The following is a 22,477-nucleotide window of genomic DNA, read 5'->3' on the forward strand; positions in this document are numbered from 1 at the left end:
TCCAACCTTCTTTTCCCTTTGGCAGCTCGAGCCCCCAATGCCCCGGTCTGCACAGGTTCCAGCGCGACGCAGGAGGAGTTCAGCTCTGCCCCCTTATGACTGTGGGTGGAAACCGAAGCACCCAGAGGAAACAGCGGTGGCATGGTGGCATAATGGTTAGCATTGCTGACTGCAGCGCCAGGCACCGGGTTCAATTCCGGCCTTGGGTGATGTTTGGGCTTTGTACATGCTCCCCACATCTGTGTGGGTTTCCTCCAGGTGCTCTTGTTTCCTCCCACAGTCCAAAGATGTGCAAATTAGGTGGATTGACCATGCTAACTTTCCACTCAGGGATGTACAGGTTAGGTTCCGGGGATAGGTCGGGGTAGTGGACCCAGGTATGATACTCTTTGATGGGCCGAATGGCCTTCGTCTGCACTGTAGTGAATCTATGGCTCTATTTCATGGTTCTCGGAAACCTATGCAAAGACAGTTCTCGGAAACCTATTCAAAATTGAACACGGGTCCCTGGTGTTGTGAGGCAACAGTGCTAACTAGGGTGCCACCGTGTTACCTGTGTTAAATATGTTTCTGCCTTGTTTACTTCAATTATCTTCTTCATTTATAATTATCTTAGAATTAAATGTTGTGTTTTGGTATTTCCATAAGACATTTGTGAAAGCTTGTAAAGTTTAATGTAAAACATTTATTAACAAAAATAATTTTATAAATTCAAAACTTTGAAACTGGTGAACATGTAACTTAATATGCAACTTTATCAGCTGAACAATGACATGAATCTACCTCAACTTTTACAAATTTCTTACAATAAAGTATATTTTCTCACTTAAACACAACGATCAATAAAATATATTTTTCCACAAAAACACAATGATCCTTTCTATTTCTAAAGAGGAGGGAGGGAGGGAAGGAGGAGAGGAGGGCGGAAGAAGGGAGGGAGGGGAGGGTTTTGACATACCAATTGTTAATGTTACAAATAGAAAGTCCGAAAGCAGCAGAAGCGCAGTATCCTGGCACATATCTCCTCTGACATCATTCAGGGATATCCTTTGTCAGTACACTCTTAGGAGTGGGTAATTGATTCGCTGCAATACCTGTCAGAGAGGTAGTTCACATTAGCTTGCAGAAGGTTTGTATATGTCAAATAAGGCATTAAACTTTGTTAAAGCATTTGAAGTAATCACTGAGGCTTGGAAGGAGATTCTTAAACAACACAGCTTAAAATTCATCGCAAAATCCAAATGTACGTTAGCTCTGCATCAGCTGGGACGACAGGTGTGCTAATGGTTGTGTCCTTGAAGGAGTCAATGGCACCGGTATCGAGGTCATGATCATTTGAAACCAAATCCGCTGGGCTGCCCATATGCTTAGGATGTCAGAGCCTTGACTGTCAAAGCAAATCTCCATCCAGCTCAAGAAACGATCCGAACAAGGGGTGGACAATGAAAGCTCTTCAAAGACACCTTATAGGCTTACCTCAAGAAATGGAACATACATGTCAATGCTTGGGAGACTTCTGCTCAGAAGAAACCTATTTAGAGGAACCTCCAGATTGAAGGGTCACAATTCTTTGAGAATACCCAGAGGCAAGAGGAGGCCCGAAAAAGGAGCCTGAGAAAGGAATATCCGTGACTTAGCATCCATCCAAGAACCAATCCCGCCTTTTGGAAACACCTGTCAAGTGACTGATTGAAGATGTGGCTCTAGGATCGGGCTCATCAGCCACGCAAGGACCCACAGAATCTTTAACCAGTTACACGGAGTATCTTAGGTGGACAATCGTACTTGGTTACGAGGGATCACCGCGTTCTAGCCATTATAGTTAATTTAACGGAATTAACTTCATCATCACAAAGCTAGGTTAAAAATAAATTATTATTTCACGTTCTGTGACTCCAAACTCACTTTATATATTAAATTATCCTTCTTAATGGAATTAACAGCCGCATGACTAACCAAAGTTTAATTAAAATAAATCTTCCTTTCACTTTATTTTCATTTTAAACATATTTATAAATGCTAAACACAAATAATCTAAAACATTAACGAACCAAAGAAATGTTCCCGATGTCTCCTGCCTCTGCAAGACTGAAAATTTGAAGGGAGCAGGTACGTTTGAAAGGTAAATGCTGCAGGCAATTGGGGGTAGACCGGGAAATGGGAGGATAACTTTGGGTGCGGAGGAGGGGTTTGAATCGGTCAGACCCGAGGTAGGAGTGGGGCAGACCAGTCAGAAAGGGGTAGGGTGGGGACGGACTTGAGGGGGAGGGTCAGGATGGGGCAGACTGGAGTGGGGTATGGACATAGAACATAGAGCATAGAACATTACAGCGCAGTACAGGCCCTTCGGCCCTCGATGTTGCGCCATCCTGTGAAACCCCTCTAAAGTTCGCCTACACTATTCCCTTATCGTCCATATGCCTATCCAATGACCATTTGAATGCATTTAGTGTTGGTGAGTCCACTACTGTTGCAGGCAGGGCATTCCACGCCCTTACTACTCTCTGAGTAAAGAACCTACCTCTGACATCTGTCCTATATCTATCTCCCCTCAATTTAAAGCTATGTCCCCTCGTGCTGGACATCACCATCCGAGGAAAAAGGCTCTCATTGTCCACCGTATGTAATCCTCAGATCATCTTGTATGCCTCAATTAAGTCACCTCTTAACCTTCTTCTCTCTAATGAAAACAGCCTCAAGACCTTCAGCCTTTCCTCATATGATCTTCCATCCATACCAGGCAACATCCTTGTAAATCTCCTCTGTACCCTTTCCAATGCTTCCACATCCTTCCTATAATGTGGCGACCAGAACTGCACGCAATACTTCAAATGCGGCCGTACCAGAGTTTTGTACAACTGCAACATGACCTCATGGCTCTGAAACTCAATTCCTCTACCAATAAAAGCTAACACACCATACGCCTTCTTAACAACCCTCTCAACCTGGGTGGCAACTTTCAGGGATCGATGGACATGGACACCGAGATCTCTCTGCTCGTCCACACTACCAAGAATCTTACCATTAGCCCAGTACTCTGTCTTCCTGTTATTCCTTCCAAAATGAATCACCTCACATTTTTCTGCATTAAACTCCATTTGCCACCTGTCAGACCAGCTCTGCAGCTTATCTATGTCCCTCTGTAACTTGTAACATCCTTCTGCACTGTCCACAACTCCACCGACTTTAGTGTTATGGAGGTCTGCCATGAGGTGATAGGGGTGCGGTTGGACTGCAGGGGAGTGAGTTCAGATTGGATAAGGGCAGGTTGGACCAGGGGGAGGAGGCGTGTTGACCACAGGGGAGCGGGGGAGGGCAGTGTTTGGAATGGGGAATGGGGTTGTGATTGGGGGGGGGGGTTGAATTGGTGGGGGTGGGGTGTGGTGGCTTCCCTGGGGGATCTCGTGTTTGTGAGGGTTTTTCTGTGCGAGGCTGGGTCCAGATGCTTCAATAGTTACTCTGGAGTTAGAAATGTTTTTTTTCCTTGACTTCTTTCAGAGTAACTATCAGGGTAAAACTAGCAGAACCATCCACAGTTTACGATTTGAATCGCTTTTGTTGGATGGTTCCCAGCCCAGCACAATTGTTCAGAGGAATTTAGCACTTCTGGGCAATTGTTTGGTAAACCCTTACATGGGAACTTCCTTGAGAGATTCCCCAGTGCATCATTGGGGTACCCCCTAAATGCAACTCTGGAGAACCAGGAAGTTATGGGCCATTATGTTATATGTATTATAGCTCTTAGAGCCAGGGAAAAGCTATAGTAAAAATTCATTAGAATAACATATGGGGCACTTATGGAGTAAAGTTCAAAGGTCAGGACTTCTTCACTGGTTCAGAGAAGAATAACGTGAAATCTACGGTATTTGGTTTCCAAAGCTATGAATGTAGTGAAAGAGGGTTTCCACATAATAGTGAGTGCATAAAAAGGCAGCATAGCCCGAGGATCATCATGAGCAGAATGAAGAAGAAATATGGAAGAAAGTTGTTCAGATTGTTAAGAACATGGAATGTTTTGTCAGAAGATGCACTTGAAACAGAATATTAAATGATTGAAGTAGGAAGTTAATAGGTATTTGAAAAGTAATAATTAGCCAGGATGAAGAGAAAGAGCAGGGCAATGAGATGACAATACACAGCTTTAGTAGGAGAGCTGGCATTGGCGCAGACTCACTCCTCTGGGCTGAAAATATGTGATTCTGTGATAAAGCAAATAGCTCCTTCTCCATTTACAGCAAACCTCTCGGGGCAAAGCAGGGAATTTTCCTTCACTAACACACATCAAGTCATGCATTAAATGTGCCCTCTTTTAATTGTTTTAAGATTTGTAATTGAGCCACGGACTTTTTGAACCACTTTTCTTTGTGCTGTATTACTCTAGCACACATTAATGCTGACCCTTCATCCCTACATTTTAGAACAATTTTCTCCACACTATTAAACCAGACAGCTTTGATAAAACATCTTGCTGATGTTTCCACATTAGGCTTCCTGTCCAAGAATGCATTTGTTGCAAACAGATAATAATATTTTTCTCCTGCTTACTGTTATTTTTTGACTGGGTTAGTTGACGTTTCTATTGAAAATTTAAAACTATATTCAGTTTTGGTGATATCAATCCAGCATTCTCTAACTACTTGCAACAGTATTTAGTGCAAACTTACATTCAAACTATTTTCCTTCTTCTGACGTAAAGAGGGTTGACTCATCAGTATTTCCTTTTGCAATCACCAAACAGCTTGTTGCAGTTTTTCATTTTTATTTCAATTATTACTTGTGGCCAACTTGCTTCCAAGTTCCAATTACTCCCAGCAGTACAGCACTGTGCTTCCAAAGAGAGATTGAAGTTCTGAGTTCCAATACTTGGCTGTATTTCAGTCTTGCCAGCTCAATGTGGTTTGCGCCCAATTTTCAGTTAGGCTGCTGCATGAAGTACTTTGCAACGATGGAACAGTTAATCTCATGGTGGATTAAACTCTGACAGGGTTTGCAGTTCTCTGCCAAGATGTGTTGTGTGTTGAGAGAACTTGTGAATTGTATTTATAGTGGCCGTAGCTAAGACTGGGACTGTCCCCTCTGTAGGCATCAGTGTAGCAAAGTTGTGAACCTAGAGTGGAAAGATATATTAGTCAGCCATGTTTTACTTTTCTCCTTTTTGTTTGCGGAGTCTACCTCCATTTAACAGTACAACAAGAATTCAATAAGAACTAAGAACACTAGTTGGTATGTTCACTGTCAAGAGCTCAAGGATCAAAAAGTTATATCACACAGAATGCATTCATTATCTATTTGACCACAGACTTAAAGCCTTAGTTATAGCTAGAGGGTGTGTTTCTTGGGCGTTTGCTTGGGGGTAGACTTGGTTAAGAATTGATATTGGCTAATATTTGCAAGAAGCTCAATTCATCTACCTATTTAATATGAATAATTGAGTTAATAGTGGGTTAGCACATTGTCCTTTCCTATCTCACTAAACCTCAATTTTCACTGTTAGTTACAAGGATAGACTATAAGACCACAAGACATATGAGCAGATAGAGGCCATTCGGCCCATTGTGTTTGCTCCACCAATGAGATCATGACTGATCTGATGTGATAATCCATAACTCCACATTCCCACCTTATCCCCATAACCCTTGATTCCCTTACTGATTGAAAATCTGTCCATCTCAGCCTTGAACATACTTAACGACCCAACCTCTACAGCCCTCGTCGGTAAAGAATTCCACAGATTCACTATCCTCTGAGACAATAAATTCTTCCTCAACTCTGTCTTAAATGGGCAACACCTTATTCTGAGGTTATACCCTCGTGTCCGAAAATAACCCACAAGTTGAAACAGCCTGTTAGCATCTATCCTGAGAATCCTTTATGTCTCAAAAATGTCATCTCTCATTCTTCTAAACCCAATGAATACAGGCCCAACCTACTCAACTTTTCCCATTAGAAACTCCCTTGATACCTGAGATCAACCCCATGAACCTTCTCTGGGCTGCCTTGAGTGCCAGTATACCTTTCCTTGGATAAGGGGGACAAATCTGTTCACAGTATTCCATGTAGCCTAACAAAGCCTTGGATAGTTTTAGCAAGACTTTCCCATTTTTATAGTCCATTCCCTTTGAAATAAAGGCCAAAATTTAATGTGCCTTCCCTATTATTGGCTGAACTTAAGTGATAGTTTTGTGATTGATGCACAGGGACTCCCACATCTCTCTGCGCTGCAGCTTTCTGCAGCCTGTCTCTATTTAAATAATAGTACACTCTCTATGACTCTATAAGTTCCTTTATTCTTCCGACCAAAATGCTTAATTTCTCATTTTCCTACCTTATATTCCATCTGCCAAGTCTTTGCCCACTCACCTAATCTGTCTATAGCCCTCTGTAAACTCTTTTATGTCTTCCTCACCTATTTTAGTGTCATCCGCAAACTTGGCAATAGGACATTGTACAATAGTAAATCATATACGAGCCTGGGGCAGGTGAAATGGAATACAATGCTATTTTTCATTGACATGTGCCCACCGAATACCATTGTTTTGGGTACAAATCAGAAGGAAAAGGGTCTGAGATTAAATGGGTAGTATTTTAACTTTCGGACCCACTCACCTTTTAACTCAGCATTGTGTTTGCACCTGATTTCTGAGCGTCCCGACCAATTAGAGTGGGTAGGTGCGATGATGACCCGCGGCAGCCTCATTTAGTTCCGATTTAAGTAGTTCCTTTGAGGGTCAGAATGGGCACCTGCTCCAATGATGGTATAACATGGAACTGCAGCAGAATGCTTCCTGAGTGGGTCTCTGGAAATATTGATTTGGGCTCTAAGGTCCTGCAGGGATATTTTGTTCCCCTTGAATAGGTGAATAATAAAGATTATACTATTATTACTAGATGAAAGACAACCAACAGGCACAGTTGGAAGTGGCCGGGGATGTCAGCAGCAGGAATGTGGGTGCCTCATCTCCAGATACATTGCTGTTACAGTGAGCTGATCGGCATAGGAATGGTGAGGAGCATGACATATTCTAGTAAAAACCCTTTTGCTGTACCTTTCCGAACCTTCTCTTACATATCACTCTTCAAATTAACAAGCCGTGCATTTATCTTCATTCAAGCACTTTTTACACATCTCTATCTGACAAACCACTATCATACTCATGTCATTGATATGTCAAGCCCATCCCTCATAGTGACCCTCTGCAAAGGGTTTCCTTGCACCCTCTCAAAATGATCCACAGCTCACACCCATAGGCCTCATCTTCGTCTCCTTGAAGGAAAAATAGCCCGGGAAATCAATTTGGATCATGCAGGGGAATGTAAAGAAAAGGAGCATGAAAGTTTAGCTCTCTGCTCCAAGTGCTCATGGCCCCTTGCTTCCCCTTCAGTGAGCGCCCCAGATGATCCCTCCCACTCTGGTGATCGAATCTGCCCTTACACAGGTGCAGGTGCCTTTGACAGGGCTATCACAGGTTCCAAAACCCTGAGGACATCAATTAAAAGCATCTGAGCATTTGGACCAGGGGAATGAATTGCCTAACCTGAGCTCTGCTGAAGCCAAAAGAGTAACAAAACAAGTAAGACAAGTATTTATAGTTGTGTAAGGGTGTTAAATTGTCACATTTTTGTTCAATGTTTACAAAGCATAAATAGTTCAAAGCTCCATTGTCCTGTTCCCCCAATTTTGTCTGTGGCATGGCCAGTAGCCTTGTGAATAATGATTATGAACAAACAGAAGCAATGGAAGTCTTTTCCAAACATTTCCAGATTCTGGAAAGGTGCATCAGACTAGAAAGTGGCAAATATTCAAGAGAAGGGGGCAAAAGACAGTAACGTATAGGCCAGTTAGCCTGACATCTGTCGTGAGGGGGAAGATGCTAGAATCCATCATTAATTGGTGAATGTTGGGCACATAGAAATAACTAAGAGCCAGCCTGATTTTTTTCTGAAAGGGAAATGACATTTAACCAATTTATTAGAGTTCTTTGAAGGAGTAACATGTACTGTCAATAAAGGGGAACCTGTAGATGTGCTGTACTTGGATTTCCAGAACAAGTTTGATAAGTTGCCACACCAAAGTTTCTTGAATGGAGTCCATAGGGTCCTTTGCTGGGACCTCAACATTTTACAATTTACATCAAAGACTTAGATGAGGAGAGCGAAGGCATGGGAGCTAAATTTGCAGATGACAAAAAGTTAGGTAGGAATGCATGTTGTGAAGAGGACATAAGCAGTTTGCAGATGGAAATAGATATGTTGAGCAACTGGGCAAAATTCTGGCAGATGGAGTATAAAGTGGGAAAACATGAAGTTGTTCACTTTTGCAACAAGAAAGCTGTTGGTGAAAGAAAGGTGTTGGAAGCAGATAACATGGGCAGCACAGTGGTTTGCACTGCTGCCTCACCATGCCAGGGACCCGGGTTCAATTCCGACTTCGGGTGACTGTGTGGAGTTTGCACTTTCTTCCCGTGTTTCCTTCGGGTGCTCCGGTTTCCTCCCACAGTGCAAAGAGATGCAGGTGGATTGGCCGTACTAAATTGCTCCTCAGTGTCCAAAGGTTATGTGGGTTACTTGATGGGCTGAATGGCCTCCTTCTACCCTGTAGGGATTCTATGATTCTAACAGTGGTTAGATTTTAACTCTCTGACCTCATTTGATTACCACGAGTCAGCTGCTCGCCTGGTTTGGGCTGATTGCGGCAACCGTTTATTGGGGTCGGGGAACAGACATCACACCATCTGGAGGCCGCCTGCCATGTGGTAGCAAAGTGAGTTTGGGAAGGAAGTTATCTTTTCTGGATGGGAGCTCAGGGTGGTAGAGGCCAGACTGTCTTGTAGCACATAGAGTATTCCTATTCTTCCTGGCTCCACTTCAGAAAGTTTTAAAATTGATTATAGGCCTAGTTGGCTTTCAATAGCCTTGCCTCAAGGGGTGGTTACAACCAATGCCCAAACTCAGAATTAAGCTTAAATGCCATAGGGTTACATGTATTTCATGGGGCCATGATTTGCATTTATTAATGCAGCTCCCACTGAAGTTTAGCAGGAAAAACTGATGGAAATAGTACCTCCTCGTTTTAACTGCTCCCTTATTCTTTTTCTAAACAATTACCCCTTAATTAACAGGAGGAAGCGGTGGCGTAGTGGCCTTGTCACGGGACTAATAATCCAATGAACGAATGAGTGAAGAAAGAAAAAGGACTTTTACAAATGAGGACTTAAAGCCACAAGCTGGGTAAATCCCACAATTGTACAGTAATAATTATGCAATGATGGTTTGGAATGCACATGCCATATTTTGAGAATTCTAATTTCCTCAACATGATGGCAGCGGGATTCTCCTACCCAGCAGCCGGTCAATGGGGTTTCCCATTGTGGGCACCCCCATGATGTGTTATGCACTCTGGGAAAACACAGACGTGTGGTGAATTATAAACCTCAGTAATTCACACTGTATTGTACCACATGTATTGAGCCTGTACTCTGTACCGGATTGTGTGTAATCGCGCGGCCCTGCCCATAGGGGGAGATGAGGAGTTTGTACTGGGCTCCACCCTTGGCTCCGCCCATGGCTCCTCCCCCAGCCGGAAGTATAAAGATCAGTGCTGTGAGCCTGCTGCCAGTTCATCTCGAGTTCATCCCGTCAGGCAGGCTCTGTTGTAAGACGATTAAAACCACTGTTCACTTCTAACCACGTGTCGTGTGAATTGATGGTCTCATCAAGACGGCAACTGGATTTAACCAAAAGATAATCCAGACCTTGAAGTTAGTTCAATCTGATTTACTGAACCAGTAGCACAGTTAGCTCAGTTCTCCATGAATTTGACTCTCTGCTAACATAAATGTGGTTACTCTGTCTGACTGAACCAGACTAGCTCTTAGCCATGTGCTGGAGGTGTGATACTGCAAATACACCCTGACTCACTCTGTAGATGTTCATCAGTGGAAAGAGGCAGAGTGTGAGCGCCTCGTGCCTTTTATAGTGAGATACCACCCCTGAGTGTCCTGACTGCTCATTGGTCATGTCCTGTTCTCTGTGTTCATTAGCTGCCTGTCTGTATGTCATTATCTGCATGTCTGCATATCATGACACCCCATTCCGTCGGGAAATCCACAGCATGAGTGCGCGGCTGGTGAAACGGAGGATCCGCCGATGGAGAATCCAGCCTTCATAGTTTCAACTATGCACTCTGGGAACCATTTTACTGTGTGGTCGCTGCCAGGTGGATATATGTGCATTGAAAATACAGCAACGTGCCTGACTGCAAATGTAAAGCGGGTGAAGGAGGCAGCAGAAATAGGAAAGCTTCAAGTTTACAATCTGGAATTAAGGGGGACAAAATTGGTAAGGCTCAAAATCGGGTTCTGGGAACCTGATATGTGATAAATCCACACCTGTTCCAGGTGAAGCAGGCAGCATGCAAACGTTATGCTGCCTGGCGGTGTGCAGCTCAATACTGTTGAGTGGCTGTATTCTTCAGCAGGGGTCCCATATCCATGCAAGGCTAGCACCACTTAAAGTTTGATTGCACGAATAAAGGCAAGGTACACTCTAGCTGTAGCGAGGGCTGAAAACAGTTAAAGAGTGGGAGACCAGGAAGAAGCTATAAGAATTGTGCAACAGGCCAGAGAGTGTGTCCAAAGATTCTTGCTGAAGGTGTTGGTGCAGGAGGAGGTACCAGGAGGCCTTCCAAACACAGGTAGCCATTACAGCCAATCCCAGCAGACTAACCCCAAGGACCTTGATGCAGTGGAGGAAGTGGTTTAATGACCTCACATGATTAATCAACATCAATGAATGCATCCTGGCATGAGATATAACATGGTCATTAATCAGCATCTATCGTTCCTACATAGGCTCAAGTGCAAGTGGTGCCACCTGACACCTCCAATGCACCCCCCCCGCCTCCCCGTAAAATGTGAGATAGGTCGAGCCGGGTAGGTAGGCGGCAGGAAAGCTCACATTTTACCAACCCCCTCAAACCCACCAGTGGGATCAAGCCAATAATTCCAGCCTGCCACACCATATATCAATACAGAAGGAAAAACCGGCTTCCGTTTTTTTTTAAACAGCCTTGTGCTTGCGAGAATAATGTTTCTCACTTAATTTTATTTATTTATAGCTTGCTGAAAGATGCAGCAACAGGCCTCAACAGATCTGCAAAACCACATGGAGTCAATTCAGGACACTGCCCTTTAATGATGAAACAATTGCATCATCAACTTGTTGCACGTTATTTCCTCTGAGGATCTGCTCAACCACATGACTTTGTCTGAACAGACTCAACACTTTATCATAAAGCATCCATATTCATTTGTTCGAGGTGATTTTGTTTTGGTGTTCATTGTCGCTGGCCAGGACTAGAGCAAATGCAGACATCTGGAGGAGCAACAGAGACATCCAGGACAGTTCCATCTCGCATCTGGCGGAGAGACACAACTTTTGGGCAAAATGTGTATTAAATATTCCTGACACTTTTAATTTTAGGTTCAAGAGTTTTTATTTTCTTCATGGGGGTCATGAGTTCACAGACACTTAGAAAACCAAACCTGTGCAGCACCAAAAGTAATTTAATCGACAAAGGAAGGAGCAAACCTCAAGCCCCAGAACCTGAGACAGTGTAAGCCTCTGGCTGCAAAAGTAAAAAACAAATGCCAACAAAGCAAGCAAAGCACTGGGGTGATTTCGAGAGAGATAAAAATGAAAAGCAGTGGAAGTTATTTTAAACCGGTCTGACTTGGTTAAACCATATTTGGAGTGACAGTTCTGATCACCGTGAAGATTCAGAGGCACTGTTGAAGGTACAAAAAAAAGCTAAAAATTATACCTGAGGAATTATACACATCAGGAAAGATTTAACAAACTGGGACACATACAAACTGAATGCACAATGGCATAGTGGTTAGCACTGTTTCATAGAACATAAAACATACAGTGCAGAAGGAGACTATTTGGCCCATCGAGTCTGCACCGACCCGCCCAAGCCCTCACTTCCACCCTATCCCCGTAACCCCTTCTAACCTTTTTTGGTCACTAAGTGCAACTTATCATGGCCAATCCATCTAACCTTACAATGCCAGGGGCCCAAGTTTGATGCCAGCCTTGGGTGACTGTGGAGTTTGCACATTCTCCCTGTGTCTGCATGGGTTTCCTCTGGGTGCTCCAGTTTCCCCACAGTCCAAAGATGTGCAGGTTAGTTGGATTGGCCATGATTAATTGTCCCTTAGTGTCCAAAGATGTGCAGGTTAGATGGGGTTATGGGGATAGGGCAGGAGAGTGGGCATGGGTAGGGTGCTCTTTCAGAAGGTCGGTGCAAATTAGACGGACCAAATGGCCTCCTTTGCACTCTAAGAATTCTATGGTTCCTTCAGCAAAAACACTGAGTGGTGACCTGATTATGAAAGGGTTTGATGGGGTAGACCCATGGTTCTCAAAATGTGGTCTTGCAGATGATTGAAAGTAAACTCACTGATACACAATGCCATAATAGAGAAAAATGATCATAAACACAGACAACAATGTAGTGCTACAGTTTGAAAATCAATCACTAATTTGTGGTTTCTGTCCCTTATCCTAGTTTGTATTTATGCAGTCACTATCCCGCAATCCCATGGGCTTTAATATTGCTAATGTCAATTATGTGGAATATTGTCAAATGCCATTGGGCATGATTCAATGACTGTGTTGCGTCCAATGTGGATCCGGGTGCGCCGGGTGAATAGGGGGAGAGGGCAAAATCGAGATCCGTGCCAGGCGTGACACATTTTGTAAGTTGCTCAGCCCGTTCCCAATGGCGAGTTCCTGATCTCACCCAAAAATGTCAAGAATATCATTAACTCTCATTTGCATTCATTTCAATCTCAGTAATGAGATTGTAGTCGAATGCAACGGCCTCTGGGGAATGACCTGACTCACCAGCGGGAAGTCACGCGGGCATCGTTTTGTACTCCTTTTCAAAAATATTAAGCTGGCGCACTGGCTGCGGAGGGTAAGTGAAGAAGTGAGCAGTTATTTCCATTTACTGGCAAGCGGCTCAAGGGTACCGGAGCTGCTGCCCCAGTGCTCATGGGGTTGGGGTTATTCAGGGGACTGGAGCATTCCAGGTCAGTGGTCTCCCCTGGGCTGGGGCGTGTGAGGGACTTTGCGTCTGTGAGGCCTTCAAGCCATCTTTAAATATTGTGGAGACCCAGAACCGGGGCAAGCTGCAGCCTGTCTGTCCCACCGAACTTTCCCAGGACACAGCCCTGCTGCAGCCTCTCTCCTGAAAGTCAATTTCACCCCCTTTGACTGTGGGCAGCCTCTAGCTTCATAGCTGAAGGCTATTTCAAATGAGGAATTAGCTTTATTAGTTGTGAGAGCACTCATGCTCCTCAACTCTTAAGTGCCTCCTCGAAGGCACAGGTGCCGTGTCTCAGAGGATGATTAGTGCACTGCTTGTCCAGCTACCTTTGATGCCTGAACAGCGTGCCTGAATCTAGGAGCATCAGCACCTTAGTGGCAGCTGCTAACAATCAACAGAGACATGGCACCCCATGGAGCAGGACACCTGCTCCCAGTTGCCATGGAGGTCACTGCAGCCCTAAACATCTATGCCACTGGGTTATTTCAGAGCTGAAGTAGGGACCTGTGTGGCATATCTGAATCTTCCACCCAGAGGTGCATCCGTGAGGTGATGGATGCTCTGTAAGCCCAGGCATCTGACTATATCACCTTAGACCTGGACCACATCCACTAAGAATCTTCCACCCAAAGGTGCATCCGTGAGGTGATGGATGCTCTGTAAGCCCAGGCATCTGACTATATCACCTTAGACCTGGACCACATCCAGCAAGATGCCCCGGCTGAGGATTCACCGCCATCGCTGGGATGCCCAAGGTCCAGGGAGCGATCGATGGTGCGCATGTTGTTCTGCAAGCATCGGGGTATCAGGGAGCCCCATATTAACAGGGAGTGGTTCCACTCCCTGAATGTCCAGATCGCATGCAACCAACACTTCCGTGTCATGTATGTGTGTGCTTGCTATCCTGGAAGTGTGCATGACAGCTACATCCTGGGGCACTCGGAGAACCCCAGTGACTTCATCGACCTCCCCAGGATGATGGGTTGGATCATGGGGGACAAGGGATGCCCGCTGAGGACTTGGCTGATGACGCCGGTGCAGAGGCCTGATACTGAGGCTGAGACCTGTTCCAATGAGGCCCATGTTGCCACCCCCCGTGCTGTCATTGGGTGATGCATTGGGCTGTTCAATATGCGGTTCCGCTGCCTTGACCGCTCTGGCGGTATCCTGCAGTATATTCCCCCAAGAGGATCTCCCGCTCTGGTCTGCTATGTCCTGCACAATCTGGCACAGCAGTGGGGTGACATGCTGGAGAAGGGACTTGTGGCCTGGTCTGAGGAAGAGGAGGCGGACCAGGGGGGTCAGGAGGACGAACCTGAGAAGGAACTGGTAAATGGAGGACAGGCTGCAATGAGAGTTCGACATCCCAGGAGGATCAGGGAGGTACTAATCGTCTCCAGATTGTCCGAGGACAAGGCTAATTAATCAATTAATCGTTATTAGTGTCACAGGTAGACTTATATTAACACTGCAATGAAGTTACTGTGAAAATCTATGTACATTAGGTCAACACTCCCCACCCCCATTTCCCCCCATTCCTCCACCCTATCACATCACACCCTTCCTGACCACTCTGTTCCCCCCTGCGAGGGTCTGTGTAACATCACTCCAGGGTGATGAGCCTGTGTCAGCACTGTCAGCGGGTCAATGTACATGGCAGGAGAGTGGTGACCACTCAGTATGAGGAAAGCTCTGGTGTTCCTCAGGATCTGCTAAATTCTGACTCCTGTCTTTCTGCTGACAGTGCGTTCACACCCATCCTCGAAACAGAATCTGTATTGGGGGCTTTTCAACCTGGACCTGTGTGCCTTGGGGGGGGGGGGGCAACAGGGTGTGGGCAAGCCTGCTGTGAACATTAACATGGCAGAGGCTTCACATGCATCAGGTGTGGCATGTTTTAATACTGAACATTTTATTGTAACAGATTTCCATTCCCCACCAGCTACAGATAGTGACCTCACCAGTGCCCACTCAGTGCTCCTCATTGTTGTTGACCTTCCGTGGCCTGCTGCTATGTCCAGGTGTGTCCCCAGGATACACATCAGAGGTGGAGGCAGCCTACTGCTTACTGTGTCCCATGGCCTTTGATTCTCTTGGTGGACATCCTCTGGAGGTGCTGGAACCGGAGGGCCCTGGCCATCTTACTGATGTCACAGGATGGCATCACCATGCTACCTTGTTCTGTCCTTTGCCCTTGAGATGTGCTGGTGTCAGGAGGGGGGGATTCAGAAGAACTGGCAACCACAGTAGCCTCCTTGGTGGTAGCCTCCGGGTTGGCCTCCAGTACTTCCTCCTCCTGAGGATGTCTGTCATTGACTGGGACATGATGTCGAGGCCCTCAGCCGTGGTTGTCACAGACTGAACCATGCCTTGGACACCATCACTCAAGGTTGGATGTTGTGCACTGGGTTTTCCACTGTAGTCGCCACCCTAGTTGTGTTTACCTCAGTGACATGCATTGCCGGCACCGTATCCTGCTCCTGAAGACTTTGGAACTCCTCCAGTCGGCCTTGCAGTTGCGAGAATGTTGCTGACACCACCTCCTGAATCTCACGGCTATGTCCTATCATAAGCATCAGCTTCGGGAGAATCTTGTCTGGAGGCTCGACATCTGACTGGGACCTCCGACTGCTGTCACTCTTGGATGTTCCACCCTCCACCTGATGTCCATCAGCAACTGTGTGATTCCCACCAGATTGTGCCGCCAACCCCTGTCCATACTCTGTGCTGGTGGAAGGTGCGGATGAAAACGGTGACACATTCCCAGTGTTATCCTGGGAGCTCCCCTCCAAGGTGTTCTCTTGGGTGGCGGGGGGCAGGGGTGGTAGGGGATGGGGCAGACGAGACGGGGAGGAGGGGGGTAAGACTCTGGATAACCCGGCCTTATCAGATCGAGATCATGCAAGACAACGGTCATGTGGTCAGTGAAAGGGAAAGATTAATTTTGTGGGACATCAACAGCTCACTTGAGACAAGTCATCTGGGTGAAGGGGCAGTGAATCCTCACCTGGCCACGTCGCTGTCAGTCAGTCCTCTCTCCTCAGGCAACTCTGCGGTCTCCAGGGTCCATTCCTCATAGAGAGTGAGGACCCCTCCCCCCCTGCCTTGGCCCTTTCCATTTATTATGGGCTATCGTCTCCGGCGAAGACAAAGTGAGGGCATTGTGAGCCGAATGCTTGATGGGTCGGGGGGGGGGGGGGGGGGGGGGGGGGGGGGGCTATAGCAGGTGGCATGTGTGGGCAATGTACCTGGACATGAAGGGGTTGTGCTGGTGGATACCAGGGAATTCTGAGGAACAAGTTTAAGATCAGATGTGGAGAGGGTGCGAGGTGTCAGCCAGTTGAGTGAGGGAGGGGGGGAGAGGGATGCATTGGGAATTTGAGAGGTGGCAGGCAGAATTGATGGCAGGAGAGAGGCGTAACTTAGCCTTGCAGCTCATTGAAAGTTGTTTATGTTCTTCCGACATTGGACGGTTGTCCTCCTGGTCATGCTGCCCGAACTGACAGCCCCTGCCTCCCAGGGTCTGATTGCTGATCCTGCTGCTGGTTATCTGCCTGCCTCGGGGTAATAGGGTTGTCCACCTCTAATCCATAGCATTGAGAAGCCTGGTCAGATCAACAGCCTCAATGCGAGGAGCAGGTCTGTGCGCTGCCATCCTCATTTGTTGACTGGGAATGAGTGGTGTGCGGCCATTTAAAAGCAGCTCCCTCTTGTTAGAGGCAAGCAGCTGAGGCATGAGTCGGGCCAATCAGACGGCGAGGGATCCAGGCATGGCAAGATTCACACGAGGGCTCATTTTTGGGACTGAGTGCTGTTGAATACAGGCCAACGCGGCCACTGAGAAACACCCTGTCAAACGCACCCAAAAAACAGATTTGGAATTATTTCAGCTGAATCGTACCCTTTCGAGAACTCAGCTTTTGGAAGCTGTATTTGGGAATCTTGTGTTAGTCAGTTTTGCTGTCAGTTTTGCAGTTTAGTACATTTGTTCCTTCATCGCTTTCTTTCGCTATCCCAGCCACAGATATTGGGCACATAATCTGGACATTCTCTGCACTCAAAATCCCACACCAAATTTCCAAATCTACTGCTACAGTAGAGCTTGAGCCCAGGCTGCAGAAAATGTGCTAGGCCTCTTTCTGGGACTTCTAACACAGATTTTCCTGTAAAGTTAAGTTTCTTCTGTGAGGTTGAATAGTCTGTCTCTGTGCCACGTGTAATATGTAGCAGAGTGTAAACTGTTGTGTTTCTGTTACATTGTGGACTCTGAGGCAGATATTTCTGACATGGACTGGGTATACCTGAGTCAGATCAGGAGTTTCTGCTAATGCACTGCCTACCTCCCTATACTCTGTTCAGAATCCTAGGATAGATTCATTTAACTATTCTGATTGGGCACACAACACTTGAGTGAAACTGTTGCGGCTGAGGAATTCTGCTGTGGCAAACTGGTGAAAACCTGATGAAAACATCTGGCAGGTGCTCAGAAATATTTTAAATCCTCTCCTTTCCTTTCTCTGCCGGTTTTGTTCAATTACTCTGACCAGCCTTTGAATTTCTGATCCAATGGTCACAAAGCTAAATGTTGGTTCGGGTGTAAGTGAGGAAAATAAATCATATGATGCACTTTGCTCATTTACATGCTAATTCTACATCCTTGAAAATATTGGGATTTCTGAAAGAGTTGAAAAATGGCAAGAACCCTGGTCAATCTAGAGACTGTCCAAATCTTCGTGCACCTACAGCTGCCAGTGTGGTCCAAAATTACAGCTTGGCACAAGAATTTTCCGGTTCGTAATTTTAGCGCCTCACTTTCCACGCGGTTAAACGGGCTCGCTAGGGGACTTTGGTCTCTTTGAGGAGAATAACGGCCATAATGTAGGAAAATGTGAAATTACGCTCTTTGGTTGGAAAAGTAAAGGAGTTGAATACATGTAAGTGGAGAAAGACTGCAGAAAGCTGCAGCACAGAGGGATTTTGGAGTCCTCGTGCACAAGTCCCAAAAAAGCAAGCAGGCAAGTTCAACAGTAATTGGGAAGGCAAATGGAATATTCGCCTTCAATTCAAAGGGAGTACAGTATAAAAATAGGGAAATCTTGCTAAAACTAAACAAACATTAGTTAGACCGTACCTGGATTACTGTGAACAGTTATGGTCTCCTTAGCTAAAGAAAGATATACTGGCATTGGGGACAGCCTAGAGAAGGTTCACTGGGTTAATCCCGGAAATGGAGGGATTTTCTCATGAGTGTCGTTTGGATTGGATTGGATTGGATTTGTTTATTGTCACGTGCACCGAGGTACAGTGAAAAGTATTTTTCCGCAAGCAGCTCAACAGATCATTCAGTACATGGGAAGAAAAGGGAATTAAACAAAATTCAAGAAAATACAAGAAAATACATAATAGGGCAACACAAGATATACAATGTAACTGCATAAGCACTGGCATCGGATGAAGCATACAGGGTGTAGTGTTAATGAGGTCAGTCAATAAGAGGGTCATTTAGGAGTCTGGTGACAGTGGGGAAGAAGCTGTTTTTGAGTCTGTTCGTGCGTGTTCTCAGACTTCTGTATCTCCTGCCCGATGGAAGAAGTTGGAAGAGTGAGTAAGCCGGGTGGGAGGGATCCTTGATTATGCTGCCCGCTTTCCCCAGGCAGCGGGAGGTGTAGATTGAGTCCATGGATGGGAGGCAGGTTTGTGTGATGGACTGGGCGGTATTCACGACTCTCTGAAGTTCCTTGCGATCCTGGGCCGAGCAGTTGCCATACCAGGCTGTGATGCAGCCCAATAGGATGCTTTCTATGGTGCATGTGTAAAGGTTTGTAAGGGTTAATGTGGACATGCCGAATTTCCTTAGTTTCCTGAGGAAGTATAGACGCTGTTGTGCTTTCTTGGTGATAGCGTCGACGTGAGTGGACCAGGACAGATTTTTGGTGATGTGCACCCCTAGGAATTTGAAACTGCTAACCATCTCCACCTCGGCCCCGTTGATGCTGACAGGGGTGTGTACAGTACTTTGCTGTAGGTGTAGTGTACAGTACTTTGCTGTAACCTACTTTGGATAGGTTTGGCCTGTACTCATTGGAGTTTAGAAGAATGAGGAGGGACCTTGAGCGTGATTCTCCAATAATGGGGCTATGTCCCCATGGCCACGAGATAACGGGCGCGAATCACTCCTGACTTTTTTCCAGAAAGTCCGGGGTGATTCTCCATTTTTAAAGGGGCTTGCAGGGCCCCGGAAGTCTCCACGCAACTCCGGCTGCCGATACGGGGCCCTGCACTTCTGGCAACGGGTCCGTGCATGCACACAGTGGCCGCCTGTGGTGCCGGCCCTGTGCGACATGGTGGACCCACACAGCGGGCCGGCACCGAAGAAGTAGGCCCCCCCACCCAGATCGTTGGCACCCACTGATCGATGGCACCCGATCTCGGGTCTGGCTGTCATGGAGGCCCCCCCCCCCCCCCCCAGTGATGGGTCCCCCCATTCCCCCCCACCAGGACAGCCACTGCAACCGCGACACCGAGCTCCCGCCGGGTGGAACCATACGTAAACCATGCCAGCGGGAACTCGGCTGGTCGCCTGCGGAGAATCGGCGCCGCGCCCTCTTTCAACAGCCCCCGACTGGCACCGCGTCGACCATACGCGCGACTGCCGGAAATTCTCCAGTCGCCGGAGAATCGCGGGAGGGCACCGTGGGTCCGATGCCCCATTCTCCGCCTCCGTGCCAGGCAGCGTGGAGGCACGGAGAATCCCGGCCCTTATTGAAACATGCAGGATTCTCAGGGGCTTGACGGTAGATGCTGAGAGGTTGTTTCCTCTTGTGGGAGAGTCAAGGATCAGAGGGCATAACCTAAGAGTAAAGGGGTCATCCATTTAAGACAAAGGTGAGGAGGAATTTCTTCTCTCAGAGAGTAATGAATCTGTGGAATTCTTTACTGCAGAGAGCTATAGAGGTTAGGTCATTAGGTATGGTCAAGGCTGAGATAGACAATTTTAAATCAGTAAGGGAATCAAGGATAATGGGGATATGGCGGGAAAGCAGAATTGAGGATTATATCAGATCAGTCATGATTTCATTGAATGGCAGAGCAGTTTCAATGGGCTGAATGGTCTACTTCTGCTCCTACATCTTATGGTCTTATCTGGCTGTTATATAAATTACTCTCTAAAGGTTCATAGCTAATGTTATGCCGCGATATTAAAAGCAAACACAGTACTCGGTTGGTTTCATAGGACCATTCACTGCGAAGCAAACCATTTAATCCATGTACAAATCTTAGTTATGCTTTATCTATAATACTGGGTCCAGTTTTTGTTCACTAATATGGTGGAGGATATTGAGGCTTTGGAAAGGATAAGGGAGGAAAGTCACAAGATTGGTTCAAAGTCACAAGATTGGTTCACAGATTAAAGAATCTTGGTTACCAAGACACACTTAAAGAGCTATGCCTGCCCTTGGGTGGCACGGTGGTGCAGTGGTTGGCACTGCTGCCTCACGGTGTTGAGGGCCTGGGTTTGATCCCAGCCCCGGATCACTGTCCGTGTGAAGTTTGCACATTCTCCTTGTGTCAGCATGGTTCTCACCCCCACAACCCAAAGATGTGCAGGGTAGGTGGATTGGCCACGCAAATTTCCCCTTAATTGGAAACAACTAATTTGGTACTCTAAATTTTAAAAAAAGAGCTTTGCCTGTAGTTTTGAAGAAGAATAAATTTGGGCAGTTTGGTCCAAGTTTACGGAAGGGATTAAATTGTGTTTACGTGGACAAATTATTTCAACTAAACCTTGGGTTATATTTGAAAGTTAAGTGAGAGCAGAATTAGGTTGCACTTTAGGTAGCTCTTCCTTTCTTGGAAACATGGACCTGTGGAATAGATTGTCTGTATGGTGAATAATGATTTGCTGTCCACCTTCAGAGGAGAGATGGACACATTTCTGATCGAGTGTGCATTATGCAAGAGGGAAGTAGGTATAATATATACATATATAATAGAGCTAATGTAGTTTCCTGGACTAACTTTGATCATGGACAGTTATCAGAGGAATTTCACAGATTTTGGGCGGGATTCTCTCACCCCGGGGCCGGGCCGGAGAATCGCCCCGACCGGCGTGAATCACGACATGCCGGCCAGACGCCGGGACCTGATTCTCCGGAGAGCGGAGAATCGGTGCCATTGGCGCCGGCGCAGTCGGCGTGGTGCCGGTTGGGAGCCGCTCTACAGGGCACCCCTGGCGATTCTCCGCCCAGGATGGGCCAAGCGGCCGTACCAAAAAACCCGAGTCCCACCAGCGACGTTCTAACCTGGTCTTACCTGGCGGGACCTCAGCGTGGACGGATCCGGGGGCGGCCTGTGGTCGGGAGAGGGGGGGCTGTCGACACCGGGGGGGCCCTCCGTTGTGGCCTGGCCCGCGATCGGGGCCTACCGATCGGCGGGCCGTCCTCACGGGCTGGGGGCCTCTTTTGTTCATCGCCAGCTCCTGTAGCTCTACACCATGTTGCATCCGGGCCACACAGAGAAGGGAGACACCACACATGCGCAGAAATCGCGCCGGTCCCACTGCGCATACACGGACCCACGGCGCCCCGGCAGCTGGAGCAGCGTGGGTCACTTCAGTGTCGTGCTGACCCCCTGTAGGGGCCAGAATTACTGCTCCTGAGGCCATGTTGGTGCCATCGGGAAACACGACAGCGTTTACAACGGCGTCAACACTTAGCCTCAGGATCAGAGAATCCTGCCCAATGTTTCCCCTTACTGTCTTGGGATTTTGACTTTCAATGTCTTTTCTTAGTGTTTAGATGGCGCTAGGCGGGTTGGGCGTTTCTGTTTAGTGGTAGTTAAGAGAATATGGAGAGGACTGAATGGACAGGTTGTCCAAGTCCTCTCTCACTCTTAAAGAGTTTGTATTTCCTGTTCAGTCATATATCAAAAAATTAGCACCATTCAGTTCATAGGAACTTTTAAAAAAATGAATATGAGCCACAGAATCATCGAGACAGCTAATGCCACATCGGTCCAGAATTTTCTGCAGTCACTGTTAACAATTTGTAAATTGTCTCACAACTTTTGGTGAAGAAGAGAATGCCCATGAATGGTAAATTGTCACGAGTTATGCTGAAATTGTGCTGCTGCACTTTTAACTTTGCACAAACAAAAGTCCACCCTTAACCTCCTGTTGGTTTTGCTGGATTTTTGCAGACTCAGTGGGCCGGATGGCCTCCTTCTGTGCTGTACTGTGCTATATGTGATAATCTTGCCCCATCTGGTAGCGTGCCCCTTTAATGGGTTGAGTTCTCGGAGGGTCATGTGATCCGCAGGGCCAATCGGGACAGAGCATGCAAATCCTGGGGTTTTACTGTTCAG

At 46.6% G+C, this 22,477-nt stretch overlaps 1 long non-coding RNA gene across 1 annotated transcript in view; it reads right to left on the bottom strand.

Annotated features, from left to right (window-relative positions):
• Window positions 1-497: 497 nt before the first annotated feature.
• LOC119965329 overlaps window positions 498-22,477 on the bottom strand; it is a 118,319-nt gene continuing 96,339 nt past the window's right edge. Inside the window, exons 3-4 of the long non-coding RNA XR_005460492.1 lie at window positions 4,665-5,107; window positions 498-1,094 (exon numbers count right to left, since the gene is read on the bottom strand). This is a non-coding gene — a long non-coding RNA (uncharacterized LOC119965329). The remainder of the gene's footprint in view (window positions 1,095-4,664; window positions 5,108-22,477) is intronic.

This window comes from Scyliorhinus canicula, chromosome 4, assembly GCF_902713615.1.
Source record: "Scyliorhinus canicula chromosome 4, sScyCan1.1, whole genome shotgun sequence".
NCBI lineage: Eukaryota > Metazoa > Chordata > Chondrichthyes > Carcharhiniformes > Scyliorhinidae > Scyliorhinus > Scyliorhinus canicula.